Source organism: Bombina bombina, chromosome 1, assembly GCF_027579735.1.
Source record: "Bombina bombina isolate aBomBom1 chromosome 1, aBomBom1.pri, whole genome shotgun sequence".
NCBI lineage: Eukaryota > Metazoa > Chordata > Amphibia > Anura > Bombinatoridae > Bombina > Bombina bombina.
In genome coordinates this window covers 125,174,697-125,183,576 of record NC_069499.1, presented here as the reverse complement: position 1 = coordinate 125,183,576, position 8,880 = coordinate 125,174,697, and positions in this window count along the sequence as shown.

Sequence of the window (8,880 nt, the reverse complement as noted above, 5' to 3'; positions counted from 1 at the left end):
AAACTTTACATTCACTTTAATCTATCTTTAGCTATTATTGTGTTTTTAGAATTCGCCACTAGAGGACACTGTAGCTCTATATATACACATGCTTTCCCTTCTGTTCAATAAACCTCAATCTTCAGTAGTTTGTATTTGTTGCACAGGGAGACTGATTTGTTCTGACAGTCTGTGATGAGCATGGAGGTTGCAGAACAGAGCAGCAACCTGTAAGAACAGTTCTGCTAGGGATTGAATTTGAAGGATGGAGAACAAAAAATAATAACACTTGGAGCACAGCTGTCACTGACCAGGGAACTAAATAAATACAGATGAAACCAAGATATGATATCTCAATGCAGTTTATTTTTTTCTGACATCATTGAGCATTAAGTTTAACAGAGTATCAAGCATGTGACTATAGGATTAAAGAATTCCAAATACTTGTGCAATAAACCTATATAAACCAATCATGACTGTACTGCACAGTACAATTTCACTGGAAATCTATATACACTCTGCACTAAATGCTTGTTAGTATTCAAACAGGTTTATAAGGTTGTTCCACTGAAAATGACAGCCTCTGGTTCATTAGCCCAAACCATTTTTAAATTTGTGACTCAAGCAACGGGTTAAAGGGACAGTCTACTCCAAAATGTTTATTGTTTAAAAAGATAATCCCTTTATTACCCATCCCCCAGTTTTGCATAACAACACTGTTATATTAATACACTTTTTACCTCTGTGATTACTTTGTATCTACGCCTTTTCTGACAGCCCCCTGTCATGACTTTTAATTTATTATCTATTGATTTGCATTTTATCCAATTAGTGCAGTGTCTGCCACAACCCACGAGCGTTAGCACAATGTTATCTATATGGGCTCACATGAACTAACAGTCTCCTATTGTGAAAAGCAAACAAAAAAGCATGTGATAAGAGACTGTTTGTAGTGGCTTAAAGCAAAGTGTGGAAACAGCACCAACAGATATGTGGCTCGTGGGGCACGGAACCCAGGATCTGCCTTATCCTGCAAATACTTCAAGTAGCAAAAAAGATTTGTTCCAGCCACCAATAGTTAAAAAACCTTTATTTCTTCATATGGGGTCTTTTGACAAACATACATGTTTGTCAAAAGACCCCCATATGAAGAAATAAAGGTTTTTTAACTATTGGTGGCTGGAACAAATCTTTTTTGCTACTTGTAGTGGCTTAAAAACAGGCAGAAATGTAGAAGTTTAAAGGTTATAAAGTATATTAATATAACAATGTTGGTTATGCAAAGCAGGGGAATGGGTAGTAAAGGCGTTATCTATCTTTTTAAACTATAACAATTCTGGTGTAGATTGTCCCTTTAAGCACATTTGGTAAAATCAGATGCAGAATACATTACTGGGATCCAGCTGAACACATTTGGTGAGCGAATGACAAGAGGAATATTTATATAGCAACCAAACAGCAGTTATGCATGTTTTGCAAACTACGAGAGCAAAGTAAATTTTATAATAGAAGTACATTGAAAAATCTCTTCAAATGACATGCTCTTAAAATTGCTTACATTTTATTTTCATGTCCTTTTACCCCAGGGGTTAAAAAACATAGGTAAAGTCCCTCTTGGTGAGTATTGAATCTATTGAGTATAACATGGAGGGTCAGTCAGCCGGTCACACAACCCTGCCATTCGCTGTTTCTGTCTTACTCAGGAGCTCAAAGCTACTAAATGAGACTTTAGCTATGTGTTTAACTCTTCAATATAAAGCTTGAGTCAGTAGTGCAAAAATAACATGCTCTAATAAATTAATGCATTTATTAGAGCATGCAATGTCCCTTTAATAAAACAAACAAACTAACGCCTAGATTTAGAGTTCTGCGGCCAAAGGGGTGCGTTAGCTACACATGCTTTTTTTCCCCCCCGCACCTTTTAAATACCGCTGGTATTTAGAGTTTCACAGAAGGGCTGCGTTAGCTCCAAAAAGGGAGCGTAGAGCATAATTTACCGCCACTGCAACTCTAAATACCAGCGGTGCTTACGGACGCGGCCAGCTTAAAAAACATGCTCGTGCACGATTCCCCCATAGGAAAACAATGGGGCCGCTTGAGCTGAAAAAAACCCTAACACCTGCAAAAAAAGCAGCGTTCAGCTCCTAACGCAGCCCCATTGTTTCCTATGGGGAAACACTTTCTAAGTCTGCACCTAACACCCTAAACATATACCCGAGTCTAAACACCCCTAACCTTACACTTATTAACCCCTAATCTGCCGCCCCCGCTATCGCTGACCCCTGCATATTATTTTTAACCCCTAATCTGCCGCTCCGTACACCGCCGCAACCTACGTTATCCCTATGTACCCCCTAATCTGCTGCCCCTAACACTGCCGACCCCTATATTACTATTTATTAATCCCCTAATCTGCCGCCCCCACGTCGCCGCCACCTGTACCTACAATTATTAACCCCTAATCTGCCGACCGGACCTCACCGCTACTATAATAAAGTTATTAACCCCTAATCCACCCTCACTCCCGCCTCAATACCCCTATAATAAATAGTATTAACCCCTAATCTGCCCTCCGTAACATCACCAACACCTAACTTCAAGTATTAACCCCTAAACTGCTACCGGACCTCACCGCTACTCTAATAAATGTATTAAGTCTAACCCTAACACTAACACCCCCCCTAAGTTAAATATAAATTTTTATCTAACGAAATAAATTATTTCTTATTAAATAAATTATTTCTTATTAAATAAATTATTCCTATTTAAAGCTAAATACTTACCTGTAAAATAAACCCAAATATAGATACAATATAAATTATAATTATATTGTAGCTATTTTAGGATTAATATTTATTTTACAGGCAACTTTGTATTTATTTTAACCAGGTACAATAGCTATTAAATAGTTAATAACTATTTTAATAGCTACCCTAGTTAAAATAATTACAAAATTACCTGTAAAATAAATCCTAACGTAAGTTACAATTAAACCTAACACTACACTATCAATAATATAATTAAATAAAATACCTACAATTATCTACAATTAAACCTAACACTACACTATCAATAAATTAATTAAATAAAATACTACAAATAAATACAATTAAATAAACTAACTAAAGTACAAAAAATAAAAAAGAACTAAGTTACAAAAAAATAAAAAAATAATTTAAAACATTATAAAAATATTACAACAATTTAAGCTAATTACACCTACTCTAAGCCCCCTAATAAAATAACAAGCCCCCCAAAATAAAAAATAAAAATTCTATTGCAAGCTCCAATCTGATTGGCTGATTGGATCCTATAAGCCAATCAAAATTCGAGGGACGCCATCTTGGATGACGTCCCTTAAAGGAACCATCATTCGTGGGGAAGTCATCGGTCAGGATGGATGTTCCGCGTCGGCGGGATGAAGATGGAGCCGGAAGAAAGAAGATTGATGATGCCGCTTGATAGAAGACTTCAGCCGGATGATGGACCTCTTCAGCCCCCGCTTGGATGAAGACTTCAGCCGATGATGGACCTCTTCAGCCCACCGCTTGGGCTTGGATGAAGACTTCGGACCCTCTTCTGGATGGAATCGGTGATACCGGCATGGTGAAGACAAGGTAGGGAGGATCTTCAGGGGCTTAGTGTTAGGTTTATTTAAGGGGGGTTTGGGTTAGATTAGGGGTATGTGTGTGGTGGGTTGTAATGTTGGTGGGGGTATTGTATGTTTTTTTTTACAGGCAAAGAGCAGAATTCTTTGGGGCATGCCCCGCAAAAGGCCCCTTTTAAGGGCTGGTAAGGTAAAAGAGCTTTTTCAATTTTTATTTTAGAATAGGGTAGGGCATTTTTTTATTTTTGGGGGGCCTTTGATATTTTATTTGGGGGCTTAGAGTAGGTGTAATTAGCTTAAAATTGATGTAATATTTTTATAATGTTTGTAAATTATTTTTTTATTTTTGTAACAGTTCTTTTTTATTTTTGTACTTTAGTTAGTTTATTTAATTGTATTTATTTGTAGGTATTTGTATGTAATTAATTTATTGATAGTGTAGTGTTAGGTTTAATTGTAACTTAGGTTAGGATTTATTTTACAGGTAATTTTGTAATTATTTTAACTAGGTAGCTATTAAATAGTTATTAAACTATTTAAATAGCTATTGTAACTGGTTAAAATAATACAAAGTTGCCTGTAAAATAAATATTAATCCTAAAATAGCTACAATATAATTATAATTTATTTTGTAGCTATATTAGGGTTTATTTTACAGGTAAGTATTTAGCTTTAAATAGGAATAATTTATTTAATAAGAAATAATTTATTTAGTTAGATAAAAATTATATTTAACTTAGGGGGGGTGTTAGTGTTAGGGTTAGACTTAGCTTTAGGGGTTAATAAATTTATTAGAGTAGCGGCGAAGTCCGGTCGGCAGATTAGGGGTTAATACGTGAAGTTAGGTGTCGGTGATGTTAGGGAGGGCAGATTAGGGGTTAATACTATTTATTATAGGGTTATTGAGGCGGGAGTGAGGCGGATTAGGGGTTAATAACTTTATTATAGTAGAGGTGAGGTCCGGTCGGCAGATTAGGGGTTAATAATTGTAGGTAGGTGGCGGCGACGTTGGGGGCGGCAGATTAGGGTTTAATAAATATAATATAGGGGTCGGCGGTTTTAGGGGCAGCAGGGGTATATAGGGATAACGTAGGTTGCGGCGGTGTGCGGTCGGCAGATTAGGGTTTAAAATTTTTTAATAGAGTGGCAGCGATGTGGGGGGGGCCTCGGTTTAGGGGTACATAGGTAGTTTATGGGTGTTAGTGTACTTTAGAGCACAGTAGTTAAGAGCTTTATGAACCGGCATTAGCCCAGAAAGCTCTTAACTCCTGGTTTTTCTCTGCGGCTGGAGTCTTGTCGTTAGATTTCTAACGCTCACTTCAGCCAAGACTCTAAATACCGGCGTTAGAAAGATCCCATTGAAAAGATAGGATACGCAAATGGCATAGGGGGATCTGCGGTATGGAAAAGTCGCGGCTGGAAAGTGAGCGTTAGACCCTTTCCTGACTGACTCTAAATACCAGCGGTAGCCGTCAAAACCAGCGTTAGAGGCTCCTAACGCTGGTTTTGGGCTAACGCAGAACTCTAAATCTAGGCGAAAGGCAGTATAATAGTTCCATGAAGTAAAACGTATGGCCACTGATGGTGACCCAATCAAATTTCACTAAATTGTTACGGGCATCTACAGATGATTTTTCATAAGAGGGAATAATAATGTTAATATGGCTAATATACACAAATGTTAAAATATAAACTGTGTTTAACCACAAAAATCCCCTTATGTACAGACATTTTAAGCTCTTTGAGTCTTATCAGCAGAAGATAGGTTTGATTTTCTGCTAACAGAAGCTTATTAAATGAATAAGGGCTTGGAGGGCCGAAACGTAGCTGTCTGTGTGTCTGTATGCAGCTATGTTACTTCAATAAAGGATTCTTTTTTAGAAGGAAAAGTGCAGTCACTAAGATTTTTTGTTTGTTTATTGCACTCTGGAGCTGACTCTGAAAATATACTGAAGGACATTTAAGCAAACACTTTAGTGCTGTCTATACTAAAGACTTTTATATCTATCTATCTTTATATAAATACACTGCCACACACACATATATATACACATACGTACTGTATATAAGGAACACAATTGCCCCTCTTGTTCCCCCCTCTGGACACCTTGTAAGGGGTTTGCTTTTTGTGCTTTCTTTGCCTCACTAATGCCTGATGATGTTCTTACTAGTGCTGTCTATTTTAATCCACAAACATATATCTTCTTAAAGGGACATCAAACTAATTTTATACATTCTAACATTTAAGCAGTACAGTAAAAAATATGTGCTCATAAAATAAATGTTTCAAAAGCATTTGGAACTATCAATTTGTTAGCATAATCTGTAGTGTTTTTCACACAATGGTTATTGAAAAGCCTTATGGGTGTTTATCATGTCCTCTGTTGTGGCCATTATGGGCATATATAAATGAACCCCTGAGCTGATTAAACAATCACAATGTAAAAGTAGCATGGATAGGTTTATGGATTATTTGTGGTGTACACGTTTTATTTATTATTAAATTAATATTATTATTATTACTATTATTATTATTATTATTATTACTATTATTATTATTATTATTATTATTATTATTATTATTTATAATAAAAGATCACTCAATGCAGTAGAATTGCATAATTTAGAAGTGCATAATAAAAAAGACAATGACTTAACACCTACTCTCAGTGCAAATAAACACATAGGGCATTTTAAAGGGACAGTCAACATCATAATTTGTGTTGTTTAAAAAGATAATCCCTTTATTACCCATTCCCAAATTTTGTATAACCAACATAGTTATAATAATACACATTTAACCTCTGGAATTACCTTGTATCTATGCCTCTGCAAACTGCCCCCTTATTTCAGTTCTTTGACAGACTTGTATTTTAGCCAATTAGTGCTGATTCCTAGGAAACTTCACGTGCATGAGCTCAATGTTATCTATATGAAACACATGAACTAACGCCCCTCTAGTGGTGAAAAACTGTCAAAAAGCATTCAGATTAGAGGCGGCTTTCAAGGTCTAAGAAATTAGAAAATGAGCCTACCTAAGTTTAGCTTTCAACTAAGAATACCTAGGGAACAAAGCAAAATGGTGATAAAAGTAAATTAGAAAGTTGTTTAAAATGACATGCCCTATTTAAAATACGAAAGTTTATTTGTTGACCGTCCCTTTAACTCCTTTGCTGTAGTAATAGACAGTAGTGGACAGAGTAAACATTTAACTCCCTTTGTGCTAGTAAAGATATCACACACAGAGGAGTAATCCCACAACTTCTGCTAAATTGATTTTCACAACAGAAGTGCCATACACAGCACTTTAACAATTCAGATCTTACCCTTCCTTATAAGATTTAAAAGAACAGTAAAGTCAAAATGAAACTTTCATGATTCAGTGTGAACCATACAATTTGAACCAACTTTCCAATTTACTTCTCTTATCAAATTTGCTTCGTTCTATTGGTATTCTTTGTTAAAGACTTTGGGGCCTATTTATTATGGTGCGAGCGGACATGATCCAATATAGCGGATCTGTCGATTTCTGTCCGCTCCCTCAGAGAGGTTATGGAGCAGCCGGAAACACAGGGCATCAAGTTCCATACGGAGCTAGATAAATATGCTCTTATACCTAGGTAGGCTGAAAGGAGTTAAAGGGATATGAAACCCAAATTTTTTCTTATATGAGCAGGCAATTTTAAGCAACTTTCTAATTTACTCCTATTATCAATTTTTCTATGTTCTCTTGGTATGATTTGTTGAATGAGCAGCAATGCACTACTGGTTTCTAACTGAACACGTGTGAGCCAATGACAAACGGTATATTTATGCAGCAACCAATCAGCAGCTAGAAGCTAGTTTCTTTGCTGCTCCTGAGCATTCCTAGATAAACCTTTCAGCAAAGGATATCAAGAGAAGGAAGAAAATTAAATAATAGAAATAAATTGGAAAGTTGTTGAAAAATTGTATTCTCTATCTGAATCATGAAAGAACATTTTTGGGTTTCGTGTCCCTTTAAGGAGTGTGCACTTGTCTATAGCTGTTTTCTGGATTGCTGGACACGTGCCTGCTCCTGAGCTTACCTAGGATTACTCTTTGACAAAGGATACAAAGAGTACAAGGCAAAATCGATAAAATAAGTGCATTGGAAAGTTATTTTAAGGTTAATTTTTACTTTACTCTCCCTTTAACACTGTGTTACTCACTTTACATGTGGGGCAGGGGAGTGTGCAATCTCAGCAGTAGATATTGGTAAAACAAGAAGCTTAATTTGTATTGAGGCTTTAGCCTTTTGTTACACTTCCGCTTTGTGCTTTTGAGACTATTTAATAAATTGCTTTAATTAAAGGGACAGTCTAGGCCAAAATAAACTTTCATGATTCAGATAGAGCATGTAATTTTAAACAATTTTCCAATTAACTTTTATCACCAATTTTGGTTTGTTCTCTTGGTATTCTTAGTTGAACAGCTTAACCTAGGAGGTTCATATGCTAATTTCTTAGACCTTGAAGCCCTCCTCTTTCAGATTGCATTTTTAACCAGTTTTTTCACCACTAGAGGGTGTTAGTTCACATATTTCATAAAGATAACACTGTGCTCGTACACGTGAAGTTATCTGGAGCAGGCACTGATTGGCTAGACTGCAAGTCCTGTCAAAAGAACTGAAAAAAGGGGCAGTTTGCAGAGGCTTAGATACAAGATAATCACAGAGGTTAAAAGTATATTATTATAACTGTGTTGGTTATGCAAAACTGGGGAATGGGTAATAAAGGGATTATCTATCTTTTAAAACAATAAAAATTCTGGTGTAGACTGTCCCTTTAAGTATCTTAAGACAATATGATGGAAATGCAAGGCAGGAAATGCCCTTTTGCAAGTGTTTTCACCTAACTGCATCAAAGCTCTAGAGGAAAACCTGTTTCAATAAGGCAGATTGCAAGTTCTGCAGGTACATCTTGAATATTTATATATATATTTATCTATATTACTCTAAGTATATATGCACCACTTTTCCTAAGGAATATTCTAGGTTTAAACACATAATCAAAGCAGCACTCCTGGTCTTGATGAGAATACTGCCAGGCATTGGATTATACGCAGGTATGCCTCCTCTGTATTGTCTCACTGGTTTTATAATATCTGGAGAGGTACAGGAACACAACTTTGACTCTGCATTTAACTTCTTTGCATGGGGTAATCACAGAGAAAAAATAAACTAATTTATTTAAAAATTCCCCTAAAAAAAAGCATTTTGTTTTTTACGCTATTAAAGGAATAAACTCAAAAGGAATAAAGGAATAAACAACAGT